This window comes from Phyllostomus hastatus, unplaced genomic scaffold (genome assembly GCF_019186645.2).
Source record: "Phyllostomus hastatus isolate PE091 unplaced genomic scaffold, TTU_PhHast_1.1 phas_contig_159, whole genome shotgun sequence".
Taxonomy (NCBI): domain Eukaryota; kingdom Metazoa; phylum Chordata; class Mammalia; order Chiroptera; family Phyllostomidae; genus Phyllostomus; species Phyllostomus hastatus.
The window spans coordinates 38,869,424-38,892,324 of record NW_025333640.1 but is presented as its reverse complement, the minus strand read 5'-3'; the positions used below and the strand labels follow the sequence as shown (position 1 = coordinate 38,892,324).

Genomic DNA, 22,901 nt, shown 5'->3' with positions numbered 1-22,901 from the left:
TGACGCTCAGAAAAATGTGATGTTTTTGCTTGTGAAAAGCTAGGGCTCCTAACCATCAGAGGAGGGAGTGGGTGACTGCCTGGAACCCACTCATACATTCCTTGAACGCTTCTCTCAAAAAGGCCCCCTTTGATGAGCGCACAGAGGAAGCGCTGGGAGCTGTGGCGAAGGTGGGAGTTTTATTCTGAATAAAGGCTGCTGAAATTCACGATAAGGAGTATTCTTCCTTTTGTCTACTGATGTTATGGAGATGTCAAAAATCAGCCCAAATTTGAAGTGTGATATTTTGGAAAGTTTGGTGTGACCTAATTTTGATTAACTGGAAATATTTCTAATTAAAGGTGAACGTACTTGAAGTGACAGATTGCGTAAAGAACACTTTCTTTCCCACTAATTCTGTAGTGATGAAACAAGAATTAGTGAGAATGATACGAAGATCCCAATTGAACTTTCTTCTTTAGTTTCAAAAAGCATGTAAATCTTGTCACTTTAACAAGAATCCTCTTTTCTGCCTAGTTGTGTTTTTATGGCTTACAGAGTTGGGGGAGTCAGTACCACAGTTAATATTTTGACATCCTATTAAGCTTAGAGATGCTATTTTAAACAGAGAAACATGTCCGATTTAAAGCAGAGGAGATGGGCTTAACGTTGGTGGGCGCCTGCGTGTGGAGTGAGGGGGAGCGGCGGGAGGGGAGCCCGGGTCTCAGGGGAGTTCGGCAGGGGCGCCAGGAGTTCCGCCTTCAGGCCCGTGACACATCGTGGTGCTCCCAGCTGCCTGTGTGTCTGCTGTGTAGTGGCACGAGCAGTGTGTGGCCAGAGGCAGTGCAGACTGTCTGATGAGGAGCCCTCCAGCGTGGCCGGCCTCGCTCAGTGCAGCTGGCCGCCCCATCCCGCAGACAAGGCCCCGGGGAACCATTGCAGGGAGCCAGGCGTGCGCCCCAGCTCCGCCTGGGACTCCGTGCCAGCGTCCCAGGGACGTGGGCGGGGGTCCGCCGGCTGGGGATCTCACTGAGCTTTCTGCCCATCTCCTGCATCGCACGGGAGGAAGGGCTCGGCCTTAGGAGACTGTTAGGAGTATTAGGCAAGGTCAGATGGGTAACGTGCTGCGCTCACTGCCTGGATTGCGCCGGGATTCTGAGACCCCTTCCTGTGATGTCTTATGTGCACGGGTGAGCGCATACGCACTGACACGCTCCTGGGCTGGTCACAGGTGCCCATGTTCACCCTTGGGCTCACACACAGGGTGCACGTGGACTACTGGGTGATGCGACGGGGAGGGGGTCCTTAGTTCAGACCCCCACCTCGCTGCTCTGGGAGCCTCCCTCCTCAGGCTGCCCCGCCCCGCCCACAGGTGTAGTTCACTTAATGCGAGCTCCAAGAAGGCGCAGGATCTCTGCTCATCCAGAGAAAACCAAGTGCTTTAAATAGCTTCAAGAATAATTCGGAAATAAGCCTTAGAGGGCCTTCTCTGCCAGACACTTTAATTTCCCCACGCGTTCTCCAACTCCATGATGACAATGGTAGCAGTAAGCATAGTGACAACTGTCATCTGAAGACACAGTCCCCAAGCACTCAGTGCTAAGTCCTTTGCTACGCTATCCTTTCTGCAATGCAGAGACATGCGAGTTTTGCCGACAACTGGTTTCCTTGATATCGAGGATTGCCCCTCCCGAGACAGCATTCCTGGAATATCGGGGCTCCCTCTGAAGCCGGCCTCCCGGATGTTCTAGTTCTGCCAGCCAGGGGCCCCTCCCTCGAAGGCATCCCTCTGCCACCTGCCATCCGCAAGAACACCGACCCCAGGCCACGTGGCCTCGTCCAGTGGTGACTGATTCCGGGCCCACGTCGTATGGCGCACCTCCCACACCCCGCCCCCAGCCCGGGGTGCAGGGAAAGCTGCGCTGGCCCAGTTACAGCCCTTCCCACTGGCCCAGAGGGGTCCTTCGCTCTTCGTGCGGCCTGTTCTTAGCGCGAGCCTGGCCGAGGCCCTGGAGGGTCTTCCGACTCGCGCACCGCCTCCGTGGGCACTGGCCCCGCACAGGACGCCATTGGTCCCACCTCCCCCCGGTGGCGTCTGCGTGTGCCAGGGGTGTTCCCCAGGCGCGGCAGGGACTTGTGAAACACGCAACACCCCGCGGACTGTTTAGTCAGGGGCAGGGGCCTTGTAGCTTGTCCAGAAAAAAAAAAGTGACCACAGCCAATACAACAACAGCTGTCCACTGCGAATGAATCAAAGTTACACCTATTTTTTGTCAGATCGGCAAAAATGTACTTTTTGGGTGTGCCACAGAATTTCAGTGATGAGTTTGTGTGCGCCCTGAGATGACAGAGGCTGGAAATCGCTGGTGTGCACGAACCCCACTCCGGACCACACCAGTCACAGCAGATAATCTGTCTCTCTCAGTGCTCAGAATAGCGTTCCCAGACTATGGATAAGGCCGTGCCCAAGGCTCAGGGACATCGGCTGGGTCTGTCCACAGGGACCCCGGTGGTGACAGCTGGGACGAGAGCCGAGGTCTTCTGCTTTCCAGTTCAGGACTTTTTACTCTGTGCGACTCTGCTTCCTGACCGTGACAACAACTGGCATGTTTTCGGGAATGTCAGTAATCAGACAGTGTCCTCTTGTATCTCATTCAAGTGCTCAGCTCTGTGGAGAGTGGCGGTCCTCTCGCGATGCGCGGCAGTGTCTGTGCACGGCCACGCTGGGCCGGTCCGTCAGGCGTGGAACGCCGAGGAACACTCAGTACACCCTGACAGAGTGATTCACTGCCGTTACTGAGAAAATGAGCTGTGGGCATGATTCAGTGTAGAAAGTTCAAACGAGACCTTGAAATAGACAATGTACGAATCATAAATAATTTTTTTTTAAAAAAAGAGAGAGCGAGAAAAGAAAAAAAACCCTTTGTGGTTGCTTTTCTTACAACTAAATATCATTTTACTAGAAAAGGGCTTGGCCAACTTATTGATTCATCCTGGACGGATGCTTTTTCTTATTTTAGACGTTTAAAAAAGACTTCGTGTTCATTTTAATAATTTCATTTCCTTTTCTTCTTAACCTCATTCTTTTTCTCCTTCTTTCCGTTCTTCTCTTCCCCTTCCTTCTCCTCTGCTGCCTCCTTCTTTTATTATATTTTTTATTTTTGGAGAGTATTAAAACTAGCTCATACAAAGGAACCACACATTGTACTACAAAATTAATAACTGTCAGAATGAATCTTATGTTTGGCTTCATCTGTCCTTTTCCCTTGGCTATCGACAACACCCACGATCTTTCTCCAAGGGGGGCGGAGGTGGACTAGAACGGCCTGCCCGCCAAGGTACGCAGGACATGCGCCAGGGAAGAGACACCATGAACTCACTCTTCGGGGAAATTTCCAGACTTGTGTCGACTAGGGTATTGATCAGAATCCCCTAGACAATTGGAACCAGCAGGACACATACGTGTTTAAAGAAAGAGAGGGATTTATTGTAAGGCCTCGGCTTGCACGGTTGTGGAGGCTGGCAAGCCCCACAGCTGCAGGGCAGACAGAGGACGAAGGTAGAGACACGGGAGAGTCAGTGTCACGGTTCGGGCCCAAAGGTGACAGGCACGCAGGACTCCCTCTCCTTCGGGCCGAGCTGTCCATGAAAGCCTTCGACTGCTGGGATGGGGGACCCCCCCCCCCCGTGTTACAGAGTGCCAGGAACCTGCTTTTCTCAGTGTCTGATGACTCACCTGTCACTGTCCTCTAAAAATACTTTCACAGAAACACCTAGAACAGTGTGTGGCTAAATTTCTGGGTACCGTGACTTAGCCAAATTGACACATGCAGTTAACCATCCCCGAAGGCCAGATGCTCCCGGTGGAGAGATCGCCGCCCGAGCCCCGTTTTCAGCCTCATCGGAAGAAGTGGAGTCGTCCCCTACCCACCGTGTCAGCCACACTCCCCCTCTCCCCCTGGCCTAGCCGGACACTCTCAGGTTTTACGAACCCAAACCCGGCTCCCTGCATTGATGGGGACGTAGAGAGGGAATCGTTGCCTCGACTCTACCGGTGGTGTTAAAAACCAATCGCAAGTTTGCTGGCTGACAGATCTGGTAAAAGTCTTTCCTCCGAGTTCTGAGGACTTCACAGCTCCGCCCCTGCAGCCCCAGCAGACAGTGGACCGGACACACCCATGGGGTTGCTAGAGAGTCTTACCATCAAACTGTTTGTTACAAGAGCAGTCCTCTGTTGCTGCCTTTAAGCTTTAAGCTTCTAGTGCTGACTCATTCCTCACTCGGCCCCCCATTCTGTCGGAGGTGCGGGAGTGGCCCCGCTGGGTCGGACGTGGGGAAAGCAGACCCCCACCTCCCCACAGTCCCAAGCCTCACCGCTCCCCAGCTCCCACCTGAAGGGCCGCGGAGCCTCGTCACTCTTACCCTGACTCCTCCTCCAGGACCATCTCCCCAACCCCTGGGATTTATTCTCATGGGGTAGACGCGCCCCCCACCCCCCTGGAAGCAGTTGCTGTGGCCACAGAGGAGTCGGTGCACTGCCTGGCCGAGCTGGGGTCCCGGGCTGTCCTCCTGGTGTCGGACACAGGACCCGGCAAACACATGGACTGATGTCAAGGGAAGTGGATATGCCCGAAAGAAACCGTGGATTGTTTGTTTGTTTGTTTGTTTTGTTTTTTAAGTCAAGGAAGAAGCAAGGGAAGATAGGGAACAGAGGCCGGAGTCTGAAAACACCATGGGCTTTTACGAATTATGAGTAGACTATTTTTATTTCAGTGCATATCCGTCTTAATAATGAGTTGTACATAAGTCTAAAAGGGCAGAATAAACCCACTTTTAGTGCTCTAGCCCCGCGACACCAGTAGGCATCCGTTGCCCCACAGATGTCAGGAGCCGTGTGTGTGTTTGAGGTGGGGGGTTATCGGGAGGGCTTGGCGAGGGCAGCGCTCTCCAGAACAGTGCCTTGCGTGCAGAGTGGGCTGGGGCCGGGGAGAGCCGGCGTCGGCAGAGTCCCAGTAACCCAGGAAGCAGCGACAAGTGGTGGGGGGTTGCGAGGCAGAGGAAGAGCCGGCAGGGCGTCGCGCCGACTCGGTGTGGGAGGCCAGGAGGAAGCGAAGATGATGCACAGGTTCGCGGCTCGCACAGGGGGTTCTATTCGGGGAAGCGGATGCGCGCCAGGCCGTTGGGTCTGGGGTATCTGTTAGACGTTCGGATGAAGTGCCGCATTTTGCAGGGGGCACCTGGAGCATGATCTGGTATAGAAAGGGAGGTGTGGGAGGCGTCTCCGTAAAGACACCTGTTGATTGCCTTGGCCAGTGAGGCTCAGGTGGTTGGAGTGCCTTCCGGTAAACCGAGAGTTTACGGGTTTGGTTCCCGGTCAGGACGCACACCCAGGTTGTGGGTTCAGTCCCCGGGCAGGGTGCAAACGAGGCAACTGACCCATGTTCACTGGCATCACTGGTTCTCCCTTCCTCTCTCTCTCCCCCCGCCCCACCCACCCCCACCAAACTCAGTACGCATGTCCTCGGTTGAGAATAAAAAAAAGATATTTGTGGATGAAATTACTCTGTAAAAAGAAAGGTATTTGTGGATGGAATTACTCGGTGAGAGCGGAGACTGTATAAAGAGAGGACCGGGCACCGCTCCTTGAGCAGCGGCCGCCCCGGGACAGAGCCGAGGCGGCAGCGCAGAGCGAGGAGAGGGAGGAGCGGGAGGCACAGAGGGACGAGCAAGCAGTGGTGCCGAGGGAGGCTCCAGGCCCCTCAAAACTGCCCGGTGCTGCACTGGGGACCCTGCCCTTTCAACAGGGTGGAGGTGCAGTCTCAGGAGAGCCAGCTCTTGCAGTGTCAGCGACACGGCAAACAGCGAGGAGATGGTGTGGCCAGGCGGGCGGGAGAGGCCAGTGCCCAGCTGTCAGGCACCCCAGGCGTCCCGGGGCCACGGGGCCGGTGTATCTCCACGTCAGAGGGACAGAAGCCAGCAGGAGGAAGAGGTTTTGCTAGTGTAGTTTGGTCTGTCTGTTCAGGGTTGTTGTTGGGGTTTTTTGGTTGTTTTGTTTTCAGAAAACCAGTAATAATAAAATCTTTTATTGTAATCTAATACATGTCAGGTGCTATGGTGGGTAATTTTCAGTTACATTTTTCCAATTATTATATCCATTTTATAAGTGAGGAAATGGAAAACCGGAGGAGTAAGTGCCTCGACAAGCTCAGTGGTGGGGCAGACTCAGTCCTCCCCGATGAGAAGTCGTTTCTGTGATGGCCAACAGTCCGTCTCCGGCGTGCCCAGCAGTGCGGGCCGAGAGAGCTACCAGCAGGCTCCGACCCCCAGGCAGGTGGCGGCTGAGAGCCTGGCCATGAAATGGGAAGGCGTCCGGGCACTCCTAAGGGGGCGCGACGCCCTGCAGGCCCCGACTCTGGGGCCCTCTTTGCTTCCCTTCTGTGCCCACTGACTTACGAAAGGTGGTAACCTGCAGTTTCACAGCACGTGAACTCTGCATCAGGAATGACTTAGTCCTGAAGCTACACAAGCTTACTTTCCTTTACCGATGAAAAAGTATGTATCTCTTGTGCCTTTTAGATTAAGAAACACCATGGACCAAATGCAGAACTCTGGTGAGGTGAAAGAGGGACCCAAATCCTTGAGCAAATTCCTTTCTTTCTCTTGTTCTGTTTCACATGTAGTTTGAATTTTTTAAGTCCTTCGGGGATCCTTTAGGGATGTTGGTGGCATATGCAGTCATTCGCAGTTTAATGAGAGGGGCACGTTCCGAGAGATCGCCATTAGGGGGTCTCGTCATTGTGTGAACACGATAGAAAGCATGAACCCGAACCTCGATGGCGTAGCCCACTGCTCACCGTGGTTCTACCTGTCCGCCGCCACACGTGATAGGCGGTCGGTCGCTGCCAGGAACGCACGAGGGCGTGTGGGTCTCCGTTGGGTGCATGGTCTCCTTGGCTGGTCGGCCTCCTCTCCGGAGAGGGATCTGGAAGGTGGAAGGTCATCAGTGGGAGCACACGCGAGAGAGGGGGGTTCCTGGCGGGCAGCGTGGGCGGGTGAGAAGGATCTGGCCCCCCCCGAGCGCTGCGGATAACCGGGAAGGGGTGCAGTGTGACGATCTTGTGGAAGTGCAGACTTCGGTGGGTAAATGAAGGCGTTGTTGCTTCCCGGGCAGCAAGAAGAGAGCGCACAGATGGACGGCTCTGCACGCTCGGCTCCCCTGGACGTTGCAAACGCCACGGGCACCTCCGTACACGCTGGCTCCATGTGCCGAACTAGCCTAGCCCTGCAAGCGCGCCACGGGGATTTTACCCGAGGGCCGTCCTTCTCTTGCCCAAGGAACACTTTGCTGGGCACGCCAAGTTGTGTTGTGACACGGTGGGGGTGTGCGCAGGGACAGCTCGCACCCAGTCGGGGGGGTGTGGACCAAGCGTCCTGTAACACAGGGCGGTGCGGACACCTGTGCAGCAGGGGACTGCGTGTGGTCTTCCCGGATGGTCTGTAAGACGCAGGCAGGAGGACGGAGGAGGGGGGCGTGCGGAAGGCGAGTCGGGTGGTGGCCGAGGGCTGCAGCTGCCGGACTGCGGAATCTGACCAGCAGAAGCTCCCGATAGATGTCCAACCGGCCAGCTCCGCCGATGACCCAGGCTGCCCCTTTGCTAGCAGAACGTGCTCGCCGACGCGTCCTGGCCTGAACCTGGGAGACAGCCCCCCGCCTGCAGCGCCTCCCCCGTCTGAGTTCAGGGCTCGCCGCGCCCAGTGACCTCGTGCGGAGCCCGTGTGCGCCGTCCGTGTGTGTGACCGGGGTGATGCGACTTCATGAAACGCCGTGCGACCTGCCGCCACGGGCCTGTGAGCCACGTGATGGGGGGGCAATTTCTAAGGCGGCTAAGTAGAATGCTTTGGGAAGAGGTGATAAAGGTGAGCACCTAAAATGATCACGTTGAATTACTGGGGGGGTAAAAGAGTTATTTTAAAAATTGGAACACATAAAACCCCCAAAGGGTCCTCGGCCCGGGGCCTCCAGGCGGCTCTCCGGTGCCGCTCCCGTTCAGAGACACGGAGCCTTCCGCTCTTAAGCCGACGCAGCCTGTGGGCGGGGTCGGCAAGGAGGCACCTCGGACTCGGCGGAGGACCCTGGGTCAGGGAGGCCCAGCTCCGCAGGCTGCTTCGACATCGTGGCACAAATGCCACACGGTGCTGTGTGTCTGGAGGGAGGCTGTGGGTTCAAACCCCGGCTTGACCACCTGCCAGCGCGTGACCTGGGGCATGTGCGCTGGCCTCTCTTTGTCTCAGGTTCCTTACCCTGCAAGGGGGTGGGAAGGGACCCTGGGAGGAATGACGCTGGTTTCACAAGTGCATGGTCGTGAGGAAGCAGAAGGGGTGGAAGGGAGGGACGGGGGAAGAGAGGGAAGGAGAGAGATTCGTTGCCTGTGGTTACCGCCGCCGGAAAGGAGGAGGGCCTGCAGGTGGGCCGGTCTTTGTCGCACATCCCTGCGTGCAGACGGTCCCCCAGATGCCAGCACCTCCTCCGGGCACCTGTCTCCCAGCGGCTCCCTGCTGTCAGCGCCGCGCCAGCACTAGGAAAGCCCCAGCCGAGGGAGGGCAGCGGGTGCGAAGCAGCCACCTTTCCACTTCCCCCGCCGGGCTCTGATTTTCCACCTGCAGGTCGCCCTGATTCAGAACGAGAAGATGAGAACACCCAGAGGGACACGGCCCCAGCCCCGGTCCCATGACCAGATCACACAGCAGCCGAGCCCTGACACCCAAGCGCCGGCGAGACCAACGCCTGGCCTGGCGCTGGAGACGGACCTTCCCCGCCCCGGGCCCAGTCTCGCTCCTGAGTGCTGGCGTGCCCAGAGCGGAGGGCTCGGAGCGGCTGCCCAGCAAACTCCCCGGCGGCCGGACGCAGCGGCGAGCGTCCCTGCCGCCATCCCGACTCCCCGCCTCAGCCTCTGCCCGTGACGCAGGTGTCCTTTTCCTCTTACTCATCAGCCAAGTCCACGGGGTGCGATGGGTCAGGGGCCTCGCTCAGCAGTGAGGAGCACCGGCCCTGCGGTGGCGGAGGCAGAGTGAATCATGGTTAGGGCCCCCCCCCCCACCGCCAACCCCTTGGGGTCGTGCCCTCCGCCACACCATCTAACTGTGGGAGTCTCCAACTCGTGAGGCCCTGGGGGGGAACCCGAGCCTGCAGCTCCCCTGGGCACGCCGGGGTCGCACGGGAGCCTGGAGCGTGCAGACACGGGGCCCCCTGCCCGGCACAGTCTTCAACTGACTTTCCACACCAAGAGAAAAACACGTTTAAACTCTCTTTCACCGAACTTTCTACAACAATACCAAAGCTTAACAGCAAAGTAGAATCTAAAAATCTAGAACCACTGCTCAACGTATTTACCGATTATACTTTGGAAGACTTAAAGATGAAGTTCTAAGCAGAGAGTAACACTGTTCAAGTTAGTGCTGTTTTTCTGGCAGTGCGTGAAACTGCTGCTCAGGGGTTGGTGGGACTCGTCTGTCTGACAGCATCTGTGCGGGGGTGCGGGGGGACAACGGGCCCTTCCCCCTCAAACCCGCCCCGTTCCTCCCCCGCTGGACCCTGTCCGCCCCGTACTCATCTGGGGAGCATTAAAGCCGTCACAGCGACCCCTCCCTCCCAGACCCCGGGCCCTGGGACTGAGCCACTTCTGCCCCAGCGGTGGGTTTGTGCCTCCAGCCCTGCAGGCCGGGCGGCCCTTTCCCTGTGCTTTCCCCTGAGGACGGACACAGTGCCTGGGGTGGATGGCCGCGGCTGCTGACCCTCTCAACCCCGAGTGGCCTCGCACCCCCCGCCCTAGCCCTTGCTTGCAGCCCCTGCGCAGAGAGGCCCAGGTAGACTTCGTCACGGTGGGAACAGACACGAGAGCAGGGCCCGGGGGCAGCTGAGACCGGCCACCGGCCACGCCAGCGAGCGCCCCTCAGACCTTTGGGCTGCTGGCGACCAGACGAGGCCAGCAGAAGGGCCCCACCGCGCCCGGGGCACACCAGTGACCCACGGCATCTTTTTAGTGAGACACATGAGTAATCTACCTACAGCGCTGTGAGAGGGTAAGGTGCACAAGTGCTGGTTTGACACTTTTATCTATTTCAGTATGACTACCGCCAGCGCTGAAGCTGGCGCTTCTCTCACATCACGTAATTGTCGTTTCGTTCTCGTGGGGGAACAGTTCGTACGGAGCCTTTGGCAGTCTTGAAGTGTGCCCTGCAGAGCCGTTGGCTGCGACCACGACGCTGCGCGTCAGGCCTTCCGCACTCACCCACCTTCTGGGTGCGGTCTGCGCCCTGTGGCCCCGCCTCCCTGGTCCCCCGCCCCGGGCCCGTGTGCCCACCGGCCTGCTCTCTGCTTCTGTGGGCCTGGCATTTTGAGACTCCGCACCCGGGTGGCACCGTGCATTGTCTGTCTTTCCGTGCCAGCTCACGTCACCGAACGTGGTGGCCCCGAGCCCGTCCACGTTGGCGCAGAGGCGGGATGTCCCTTTCTCGGGGCTCAGCAACAGTCCCTGGTGTGTTCACACACACACACACACACACACACACACACACACACACACGTGTGCCTCCACATCTTTGCCCGCTCTCCCCCGGACAGACGCCTAGGTTGCTTGTGTATCCCGGCTACTGTGAGAACCCTGCCGTGAACACGGGAGTACGGCTGTCTTCTCCATGTTCTGAGCTCATCGCACACGGATCCAGAAATGTGACGGCCGGATCGCAGGGTGGTTGTATTTTCAGTGTTCTGAGGGACCTCCACACTGCTTCCTGTCAGGGCCGCAACCAGGTCACATCCCCACCAACAGTGCACAAGGGTCCCCTGTCCCCCACATCCTCGCCAGCACTGTCACCGCCTGCCTCCTTGATAACAGCCACCCCGACAGCATCAGGTGGGGTCTACCTGTGGTTTTTATCTGCATTTCCCTGGTACTTAGTGAACTGGGCATCTTTTGTGTACCTGTCGGCCATTTGGTATCTTCGCTGGAGAAATAACTAGTGAGTTACTGTCCTCTGCCCATTTTTAATCTTCATTGTCATTGTAAGTGTTCTTTATATATTTTGGGTACGAAGCCCTTGTCTGATACGTGGTTCACAAACATTTTTCCCATCCCACGGGCTGCCTCTTCATTTCATTGGTTCTTTTGCCGTGCAGCACACGTCTAGTTTGATGCGGTCCTGCTTGTTTGTTTTTGCTCTTTTGCTCGAGCTTTTGGTGCCACGCCCGAAAAATTGCCACCAGCACCACAGTCAAGGGGCTTCCAGGAGTTTCACAGTCTCAGCTCTTATGTTCCAGCCTTTCACCCATTTCAAGTTACCTTTTGTGAATGATGGAAGACAGAGCCCAATTTCACTTTCCTGCACGTGGTTACCCAGTTTTCCCGGCACCATTTGTTCAAGAGACTTCCTCTCCCCACTGAGTTGCTTAGCTCCTTTGTCAAATACTAGTTGGCAGTGTGTGCGTGGGTTTATTTCTGGGCTCTCTAGTCTGGCCCATCGGTCTGTGCTTCTGGTTTTCATGCCGAGGCCATCCTGTTGTAAAGACCAGAGCTCTGTAGCACAGTGTGAGATCAGGGAGCGTCGTGTCTCTGGCTTTGCTCTTCTTTGTCGGGTCGTTTTGACTCTTCAGGGTCTACTGTAGCTCCATGCAGGTTTCAGGACTGCCTTTCCTACTTCTGTGAACACGCCATTGCATTTCAGTAGGGACCGCCTTGTCTGCACATACTAACCATGTTCACCCTTCTTCTCCAGGAACACCAGATCTCTTTCCGTTTGCGTCGTCTTCAGTTCCTGTTACCAAAGCCTTGTAGTGTTCATTGTACAGACTCTTCACTTTTATGGTGAAATCCATTCCTAAGCCTTTCATTGTTGTTGATGCTGTTGTGGACGGCATCATCTTCTTCAGACATTTCGTCGTCAGTGTACAGGAACACCGCCGACTGCTGTGTGTCGATGTCATGCCTACAACTTGACTGGAGTCCTTGATCAGTTCCAGCAGTTTCTCGGTTGAATTTTCTACATATAAGATCGTAACACCTGCAAACAATGACAGGTTTTCTTTTTCCTTTCCATTTTGGATGCCTTTTATTTTACGCCTTGCTTATTACTCTAGCCAGGACTCCTAATTCCATTTTGAATGTGAATGGTGACAGCGGATACCCCGGTCCTGTTCCTGGTTTTAGAGAAAAAGCTTTTGATTTTTCTGCAGTGAGCATGGGGTGAGCTGTGGTTGCAGCGTACATGACCTTTGTTACGCTGAGGTGTGTTTCCTCTGTGTCCGATTCGCTGAGGGTTGTTTTCATGAAAGAATGTTGTATTTGTCAAATGATTTTACTTTATCTCTTGAGACAATCATATGATTTTCATCTTTTATTCTGTTCATGTGGTGTATCACATTTATTGACTTGTGTATCTTGACCCACCCTTGCACCCAGGCTTAAATCACACTCGGTCATGGCGTAAGGGTCCTTTCATAAGTGTTGCATTCAGTTCGTTAACATTTTGTTGGGGATTTTTTGCATTTATATTCATCAAGAATATTGTTCTGTAGTTTTATTTTTTCTGTAATCCTTATCTGGCTTTGTTATCCTGGTAACACAGCCTCCTAAAACGAAGGAGATCGAAAGTGTTCCCTCTTCTTTAATTTTTGGCAAAGTTTGAGAAGGATTGGTGCTGACGCTTCCTTAAATGTTCGGTAGAATCACCGTTACAGCCGTCTGCGCCTGGGCCCTTCTGTGTTGGAAGGTTTTTATTCCCAATTCACTTCTGTGGCCTATTATTGGTGTGTGAGGATTTCCTCTTTCTTCCTGATTCAGACATGGCAGGTGGTATGTCTCCAGGCATTTGTTGATTTCATCTAGCTTATCCAATTTGTGGGTCCGCATTTGCTCAGAGCAGTCTCTTATGATCCTATAAACTTCCGTAATATCGGTTAAAATGTCTTCTTTTTCCTTTCTGATTTTATGAATTTGAGTCTTCTCTCTCTTTTTTTAAGAAAAAACAGCTTTTAGTTTCATTGATCTTTATTATTGTTTTTCTGATCTACATTTCATTTATTTCCACTCTAATCTTTGTTATTTCCTTCCTTCTGGTAATTTTCGGGCTTCGTTTGTTTTTCTAGTTCCTTGAGGTATAAAATTAAGTCGTTTATTTGAAATCTTTCTATTTTCATAACATTTGCATTTATTGCTATAAACTTCCCCCCTCAGAACTGTTTTTGCAACATCCTTTAGATTTCGGAGTGCTCTGTTTCCCTTTTTATTTGTTTTGAGGTTTTTTTAAATTTCTCTTTATGTATTTTTCGATCCATGAATTGTTCAGGTGTGTGTTGTTTAGTTTCCCCATGCGCGTAAATTTTCCAACTTTCCTCTTGTTGTTGATTCTAGTTATATCACTGTGGTTGGAAAAGATAATTGGTATGATTTCGATCTTCTGAAAATTTCTACGACTTGCTTTGCGGCCTATCATACGACCTATCCCGGAGCATGTTCTAGCGCATTTGAGAAGAAGAATGGGTGTTCTACTGCTGGTGGGTCGGATGTTCTAGAAACGTCTGCTGGGTGCAGCTCCAACATGCCTTGCTGATTTTCTGTCTGGAGGATCTATCCATTGTTGGAAGTAGGGTATTGAAGTCCCATAACATTATCGCATTGTTGTTGTCTGTTTCTCCCTTCAGAGCTGTTACTAGTGCTTAGTATATTCAGGTGCTCCAGTGTTGGGCGTGTCTATATTTACAGTTGCTATAGCTTCGGGATGAACTGACCCCTTCAAAAGTGTGGAACACTTCATGGACTTGCATGTCCTCCTTGTGCATGGGTCCCGCCAGTCTTCCCTGTATTTTTCCAGTTTCAGGGTATGTGTCACTGAACATACGTAATACTGTGAACACAGCCCACAGTATTACGAATAGATAAGCCTATTGTTTTAAGCCACTGAATTTTCAGGTGGTTTTTACACAGCAGTGGGTCACTGATAAAGACATAATCAGGGTGACGAGTCCGGACAGAGGGGTTGAGGGTGTGCAGACCGGCCCCCTCCCCCTCTCTTTCCGGAGGAAGCAGCTCCCTGAGAATCCGTGCTCGCTGCCCGTCACGCGCACCGTGGCTCTCACGTGGCTCTCACGCGGCTGAGGGGCACTGGTGTGTGCTTCCCAAGTGCTGACGGGCCGAGAGTTCAAGCCTGTGTTTGGCTGAAGTTAAGGCCAAAACCAAATGAGAAACAGGGCTAGGGATCAAGAAAAGGTTTGAAAAATAATGAAAAATTTAGAGTGTTATAATAATTTTCGTAGTCACCAATTAAACGGCCCCTGCCCTTCTGCCTTGACTGGTGAAAGTAAATGTTTTAAATATTTTAACAATTACTTTATTTTATTTTTTCTCTACATTCATTATTACATTAAAATTGTTCATAATTTGTCAAGATTTAGAATTCTATCTCCTCATGAAATTTGAAAGTGACAAAAATAATTCATCCTCACAAGATGTGAAAAATTCTCAAACAGGACTTGTTATTGAGAGCACACGGTGCCTTTGTGTGGCTTTGGCCTTGACGCTTCCCTGTGGCCTACTTTTGTGTGAGTTTAGTTTCCTTGATCACCCAAAGGGTGTTCTGTTCTAAGGGCTTTCGTTGTTCCATCTAGTGTTGACAAAAATCAAGGTGACATTTCTTAGTTTTTCTTGCTCTATTTGTCGGCCCCCTTTTTTAAAAAGTTTATTTTATTCACTATGCTATCACAGTTGTCCTGATTTTTCCCCCTTCCCCCCCTCCACTCAGCACCCCCCACTTCCTCAGGCAGCCCCCCCTCCCCGCTGACTGTCCGTGTCCGTGGGTCACGCGTGTGAGTTCTTTGGCCGCTCCGCATCCCCTACTGCACTTCACGTCCCCGCTGTCTGCCCCTCCCTCATCGGGACCTCCCCCCCTTCACCCAGGTGTGTCCTTCCTGGTCATCTCCAAGTCGGCCCCTGCCCTTCTGCCCGAGGGGGGCCAGCCCAGGCCCCTCGCCTCTCCTGCCAGTCAAGGGACAGACCCCTCCGCCTGTGCTTTCATTTGGAAGTGGAGTTGCTGCTGACGCCATCCGCTAGCGTGCAGCCGTGCTGGGACTGGGTGGAGCCCTGGTGCGATGGGACTGCTGTCCTCATGAGCACGTGGCCACCAGCACGGAGAGGGGCTGCCATGGGAGAACAATGGCAGAACGTGCAGGCAGTCCTGCAGCTGCAGCGACAAAGGTCGCCCCCAGCCACCGGGTAGAGGCCGGGACGCCTTTCTGGCCGACACCCCGCTTCCAGACTTCCCGCCTCTGGATCTGTGAGACAGCGATTCCGTTTTGTTTGAAGCCACCCGTTTGTGGCACTTGGTCATGGCCACCCTAGGGCACTGACACTCTCATAGAGGCCGTGGGCTTCTTACCCTCGCGGTCTGGAGCCCGTACCGAGCAGCAGAGCCAGTTGCTGTGGTCACAACAGACATAATGTAAAGGAGCTCACTGACCCCACAGTGGACGCCGAACCTAGCGCCCGAGAATTTGGGAGCTGCCAGTGTCGACTGATCTACAGAGTTCAAGTCTTCTGTGATCTCATTCATTCATTCGGTTGCACTGAAACTCTTCCGACCTTTAAGACCAGAGGGGCAGTCAGTGTGCTGTAGAGTTCAAGTTCATCTGGCCCTGGGCGCCTGGCAGTGGCCTGCTCCCTGCTCCCAGGTTGCCTCCTTGCGCTTTTCAAGGGTACATTCTTTTCTGTTGTGAAAAAGTTTGGCTTCTGCAGGATGGGGGAAGCTTGGGGGCAACTCCTCTCTTAGTACTAGTGACTCGTGTTTTAAGTTTAAGTTCTGAATCACCAAACCAACCAACACATCTCAGAGACTAACAGTTTTTCTTTGTTAATTGTAAAAATAAACAGGTCCCCGTCGGAGAAGGCTCCATCCTGACTTCCATTCTGCTCTGCTGGAGGTGGGGCTGCTGGGGGGAGTGGGCGGCCCTTGTTAGAATGGGCATCAAGGGCGAGGCCTTGACCATGCTGGGACAGCCACGTGAGCACCCTCTCCGGCAGTTTCCGGGAATGAAACCCGGCGTTGGGGGGGGGGGTCCTGCCCAGCTGGACCCGCAGTTGAGGCCATCACACCAGACTCCACCAGGGTGGAGTTTTCCGTGGGTCATTTCCTGTTGAACTGGAACTAGATCAGAGTCGTAGGGCGTTTTCTTCTTGCCCCATTTAATTCATCTCTCCTCTCTCTTTTTAGCAGTCTCTAAGTGTTTAGTGCCTCTAGGACCATGGTTTTTCAGCCCGAGTGTGCACAGGCTCCCACCCACAGACCGGTTCAGGAGCACCGGGCCGTGCCAGGGAAGCTATAGAGCTCTGCTTACTCACCATTCTGGAACTGGCGCTGGGACCTGCGTCCGACCCTTGCCTTCTGCTGCCTCTGTCTCCTTTCTTCTCCCACAATCATCTGAGGACAGGAGACAGTCCGGCCCACCCCCTCCCCCTTCATATCCGGACCCCCTAAAGTACAACTCTGGCATCCATCCGGCCTGCCCCTCCACGTGCTAAATGGGGCATTGAGCTGGTGGTGGCGATTCTGTTCCGTGCACTCACTAGCGAGGAGCCAGTCAGACGACATTACTGGCTCACAGGCGCACACACACACATGGGCCATTAAGCATGCTGAAATGAATTTGCAAGTGGATGTAAAAGTTATCAGTATCCACAGTGCTTAATCCATTCAATTCCACGTGAAAATATTCATTGGCCTTTCAGGGACAAGAAATATTTGCATTACTCTAAGTTTTCTAAGACTTACTAAGTTATCAAGTAGCTTAAAGATTGGCTGTGAACACCTATGGGCCTAGGCAACGTGGAAGGCTGGGCTAGACGGGGACCCGGTGCTATTTTCCTGCCTGTTTAGAAGTCTCCGAGTTTTTCCTGACACAGGCAAAGGCCCATGTTTCCTTGTCGGTGAAATGAGAGACTTGGACTAGTGACTCCCGAGGCTTCCGTGTCGCCGCCCTGTCACTGAGACGGCCGGCCGTCATCTCCACGCACACACAAAGCTCCTGGGACCCTTTCAGCTGGCGCGTCACAGCTGCTGGAGGCGTCTGCGTCCATCAGAGTCCGCACGGAGTCCACCACCCACTCCGCCGGCCTCTCTGCTCCGCCCGTGTGCGCGTGTGCTTGCGCACGGGAGCAGGACCCGGCCACGGGCGGTGCCGGGGCAGCTGATCACCGTCTCTGGCGGAGGCGACTTACAGAAGCTGCTGGTAACCTGTGAATGTGACAGGTCAGCGCGGAATTGTGTGGGTCTTGCAGATGGCGAGACCCGGAGAGACAGTGATTCACGGTTTCTCTGACTCTTGTAGACTCCCCTGCCGGGCACACACAGCGGGTCTTTCTAAGATTGCCTTGTGGTCGAGGGAATGGTGGCCGTGGTGCTGGGGTGTCCTCAGCCGGGGCAGCTGGTGGGGGCCGCTGGAGGTGCGGGGGGAGGGTAGGAAGCTGCTGGAGGGTGATTTTGTGTGTGTGTTCACTTCGCTTCTCCTCTGTTCGGCTACGCTCTCAACTTGAAAGCAGCAGAGAAGCCTCTTTAGCTAAGTAGTCTAACAGGTGGCTGTTGAGTGAGCAGTTGACCTAACTTTTCTGTCTCTAAGCATGGAGCCCAGGTATCCTAAAAAGCTCTCAACCTATTTAGCTTTTTAAAAATCTGCCATATTTGAGGGTGCGAAAGCATGAGTAATGATGATGTGCAGCTGATGTGTTTTGAGGATAAATATTCTGCTTTGTAGATTTTATCAGGTAAACCCCAGTCAGTTTAGAAATCAGCGTCAAAACTTCTTTTATGTAAATTTGTTTGTGCTCAGTTGGATGGTCTCATTTTAACTAGAACGATATTCTTGATGGTAAAACATAAAAACAATTGCATTTCTTTGTTTCATTCTTTCTTTTCTTTCATCCCAGTCATTTCGGTAGCGCGCCGGGGAGCGCTCGGCAGGGTTTCTGGTAACAGCACACCTACACAGGCGTGTGCAGGAAGCCGAGCGTCCGTACCTGACACCCTCGGCGAGGACGGCCTGGTGAGTCAGACGGGGACTCAGGACGCTGGCTGCTGAGCGGGGAGGATGCACGTCCCCAAGCTCTTTTTCTGCACCACCAGCACGACGTGGGTTCGAGGGCCACCGGTGTCAGAGGCCTGGGCTTCGGACGCCATATCTACCTCTGTCCCCAGATACTCGCGTGCACAGAGGGGCAGAGGGTGGGCCCGGGGGATGGAAGGACGAGAAAGGAACCAGTGCAGCCGGTCACCTGTGTGTGGGAGCCACGTGGCCCTCGCTCATTCTGTCACCGCAGTAGCACCAAGAAGGAGCTTCTAGGTGAAGAAACTGAGACTCAGTGGTAAGGAGCAGAGCTCAGTTTTGAAGCAAGTTTTGCGTGACTGCAAAGCTACTAGGACATATACAGCAGGGGTGTCAGACTCATTGTCACCTGGGGCTGCATCAGCCTTGCGGTTGCCTTCAAAGGGCCGAATGTAACTTCAGGACTGTATACATGTCACTGCTCCTCAACTAGGGGCAAGGAGCTCGGCGCTGCCACCAGGTAGAAACAAGGTGCCGGGCCGGATAAAACAAGGTGGGGGCCGGATTCGGCCCGAGGGCCTTGTGTTTGCCACCTGTGACACTGAGTGAGGCTTCTCCTGGTGTTCCTGAACTGCAGTCAGGGCCCCAGACTAAAGCCAAAAATCCATCCACATTTTAAGGTCAGAGAGCAGCTGGCATCTGGAGCCAGCCCCGATCTGCCAGAGCTTTGCCAGGGGGCCAGCCCCTCCCGCCCATCCCAGACAGCTGCCAACCCTGTGTCTCCTTCCCTGGAGCACGGAGAGGGAAAGGGGCGCAGCGAGTGGAAAGGGAGAGGGGAAAAGAACTTTTCTAAAGACCGGGGTGCCTGCAAGAGCAGGAGGCCGACATTCCCACCCCACAGTGGGGCATGCCACCGTTGGACCCTAATAGGTGCAAGAGGTTCGGAGAGAGGCGGGCATGGAGAGGGGGGAGCATGGGGAGCTCCTGCGACCACCCTGCCTACCGTCTGCCAGTTCCTGTCTGCCCGTTCCCGTCGGAAGAAGGGACCCAGTACTTGCCTGCTGACTTCACAGTTTGCGGGAAGGCGAGGACCGGGGCCACAACTGTAGTTTAGGACAGTGCAAGCAGGGAGTGCACGTGGGCATGTTTGAAGGCAGGGTGCTGGCCAAGAGGCCCACATATTGCAGGTAAATGCCTCCAACTGAGGGTCCCTAGAATAGGTGGTCAGACCAGCCAGGGACAGCCAGTGCCTCTGGGAGCTGCCTGGAGTAAGCCTCCCCTTGCCCGCCCATGCCCCCACCCCGCATCGCAAAGGCTGTGGGAGGCCCCTGCTCAGCATGTAGCCCTGGAGCAGAAGTGTGTTTGTGGGCAGCCCAGGGGGGCCTGCACCTCTGCCCCGCCACGCGACACACAGGTCGGGGGCAGGGGCAGAGGGTAGGCTCAGATGCAGCTCCGGCCTGAGCTGGAAGAAGAACGAGCTTTAACTCAAGTTTGGGAACAGGACTGAATCTTAGATGCTGTAATTAACTGTTTTGACAACCAAAATAGGCTGACAATTTGCAAGAACTGGCCAAGTTACTGTTAGACGAGCTAGGGCAAAAGGCCAGGGGCGCCATTCAGCACAACTAACTAGCAGGAGAGTTTTCGGGAAGATACAACTTTTGTATCTATACCGCTTCTGAACAAAAGTTGGGCGCCGCCACCAAACCAGCTGCCCCCTCACTCTGTCCTCTGTGTAGGCCGATGACGGGGGAGCCACGGCCATGTCTCTGGCCCCTCGAGGCCCTTCTCAAGACTCCCCCCGAGAACTGGGCCGCCTTGGTCCCCGTGTGCTCCGGTCACCTACCCCTCACGTGGCTCTGCCTCGGCTGGGCATCCCCCCGCCCCATCAACGTGACTTCGTGGGAAAGCTCCCGGCCAGCTGGGTCTCAGCCTGGAGACGGAGCAAGAGGCCCGGGCTCGCCCTGCAGGACCAGCGCGCCCAGTGCTTTAGAACCCCCCCGGCCCAGGGGCAGCACCCTCACAGACACGTCACCCAGAAGCTCGGGCTCCCCTCTCCCTGACCCTACCCCCCCCGCCCCCCCGCACACTCCCAGAGTCCTCTGAATCTTCGAGTAGCAGCATCTCTCGGGATTTCACTGGACGTGGGTCGTGGTGGTCAATGGTGCAAGGGGCTCCAGCTCTCTGCCCCTCCCCGTGTCCCTGCCTTTCGCTGTAGACCTAGCTGTTGTTCCCGCTGAGGGTGCAGAATGGACTCCCTGCCCCTCGACTGTGGGTTTGGCCCTGGGACCCGCCTTGGGCGCTAGAAGGAAATGGAAGTGACAAGGTGCCACTGTGAGCCTGGGCCTCCGGGGACCTTGAAGTCACGTGAGCCGTGTCATGTTTGTTTTGAGCCGCTGGGTTTGGGGATGGGGTTTATAATGGACAAAAGCCACCCGATACACTCATTTTAGTACAATGAAGAAATGTGGAATTTAAACGGAAAAAAATGCTATTACTTCTAGAAGAATTTCCTCTTTGTTTGCATTGGCTAGCTCACCAAGTGATTGAGTTAATTCTGATTTGCGTGACTTGCTGGAATACAGGCCTTTGCCGGCGTGGTCCAAGGAGACAGTGCGTGTGCCCCTCACTCCGCAGAACTGGGGGTAGGGCCTCCCAGCCAGTGCCCAGGGCGCCAGGACCACCACGGAGACCGGCACCGTGGCGGGAGCACATGCATGGTCCCTCCTCGAAGCCCCTGAGCGTGCTCCGTGCGTGGCAGTGCGGTGCAGTCCGCAGCATCAGCGGGCCACTCGTGTGAAACCGAGGGCACCTCACCCCGGCAAAGGCGCCTCAGCCCAGCCACCGGCAAGGCCACAGAGCACCGGGGGACACTTCGCCTCCCGCTGTCCAGGGCGCCTCCTCCGCGCACGGGCCCCTTTGTCCTCTCCGGTCGGCGGAAGCCTGCTGTGTCTGTGTGCCTAGGAGCCTCCCTTCCTGACCGGCAGTGAGGACACGCCCCTGTGTCTCAGCCTTGCCTTCTCCCCACATGGTTGTGCGGGTTCGTGGACTTGGGGTCCTCTCTCTCCCTCTCTCTCTGTCCCCTCTTCCCAGACACCCAGGACCTGTGTCTCATATCTGCAAAGGCATCAGGCAACCCCACCGGGTGGAGAAGGGTTCTCCACCCCAGAGGGGCCCAAACCATCTCGCTGGGGCACTGAAACTGCCTGTGCAGGTCACTAAGCCAGGGCGCAACCCCGCTGGTCTGGCTGCTGATCCCTGCTGGTCAGGAAGCCGAGGCCTGGCAGCGCAGGCCTCCTGAGAGCCTGGTCCTCAGCCCCAGTGCCTGTGGGGATCCTGGGCTCCCAACAGGAGGCCCTGCCCTGCCTCCAAGGGGAGACCCACCCTCGGCACCGGACTCCCCTTCTGCAAGAATGCCTGGTTTCCCCAGGAGGAGCCGCAGGCACGCATTGCTAGGAAACGGACGTGAGCGCTGCTTTGGGAGAAACAGAGAGGTGGTGGCAAGCGCACACGTGGGCCTCGTCTTTAGAAGTGGAGCGAACCTGCACTGACTCACTGCCCTCGGCCCAGAGCCTGGGGACCTGACTCCCCTGTCTCAGCTGCAGCTGCTGCCCCCTCGCTCGCACTCGGGCGCCTGCTCCGTTCTCAGAGCGGCCCGTCACCCTTCTGCAGCCTCACGGCCGGCTGGCGCCGCTCTCCCGGGGCTAGAACCTCCCTAGCTGTGTCTCATTAAAGCCAATCAAACTGCTGGGTACAGACGGGAGGCCTCTCTGCCTAAAGCCTGACTCTTCTCTTTAAATCCATCTGACGGTCATTTCCCTCCATGGTCCCGGTCTCGTACAAGCTCCCTGTGCTAAAAGGAAAGATCCTGCAAAGTGTCATTTATTTTCCCTACAGAGTTTATAGCCGATAAGGCCTATGACTGGGAGAAACCTACTTTAACTCCAACAATTTAATAAAACCTTTAAACTCGGAGACTTTTCCAGCCCTGCTTTCAGGCAGTCGGTGCCGGAAGACCAGTGTCCGTCTGTGTGTCCTGTCTCTCTGTAGGCCGGGCCCTTGTTCAGGCCCAAGTGCGCCCTCGCCCCTCGGTCACAGGCGGCTGAGCCCAGGGCTGCAGGACCCAGTGAGGCCCCCTGTGAACCGGCTCTGTGAGGGCCTTCCAGAACCACACTCTGCAAACGCTCAGGAAGGCCAGGTTCTCACCCGCACGTGAGAGGCTCGGGACTAACACCTGCCCACGCGAGGCCGAGGGAAGCCACGCCCCGCCTCGCGTGCAGCTGCTAGGCCCTGGCTCTGGCCTGCGGCCCGTGGGCGGGAGGCTCCCAGCTGGGGGGTTGGGGGTGGAGCATGCTGAGCAGCAGGGCTGGCCTAGGGTGGGAGGGAGAGATCTGGCAGAATGTGACCCTGGCTTCTTGTCCCCTGGGGCCTGTGCTGCCACAGTGACACACGGGACTCAGCTCTCTTTAGAACAGATCAAAACGCCCCTCTCCTAAATGACAGAAGCGGGCACAGGCTTTTGGCCACTGCACAAGTGCCCCAGTGGGAGCCACTCCCTGTCCTGAGTACCAGGAGGAGGTGGGGATGGCGGGGGCGGAGCCCACGGCCGGCAGGGCAGCTCCTGGGGGCAGGTGCCCTCCTCCTAAGCTTTGGGCAGTGGGGCACCCTCCGCCCGGCCCTGCTCCCCTCAGCGCGCACCTGAGATGCAGGGAGTGTCCCTCCTTTCAGAATTCGTGGGGACGCCACCCGCAGTCGTGGTTCCCAGTCCCAGGGAAACCTCCCACTGCCCAGGGAGTCCGGCCTGTAGCGTTGTCACTGAAGAAACCGTCCACACCTAATG

The 22,901-nt window shown here is 55.4% G+C and overlaps 1 non-coding gene across 1 annotated transcript; it reads right to left on the bottom strand.

The window, feature by feature from the left end:
- Positions 1–13,768: 13,768 nt before the first annotated feature.
- LOC123814238 lies at positions 13,769–13,872 on the bottom strand. The gene has a single exon (XR_006784862.1). It is a non-coding gene; the product is annotated as a U6 spliceosomal RNA (small nuclear RNA).
- Between the last annotated feature and the right edge of the window lie 9,029 nt (positions 13,873–22,901).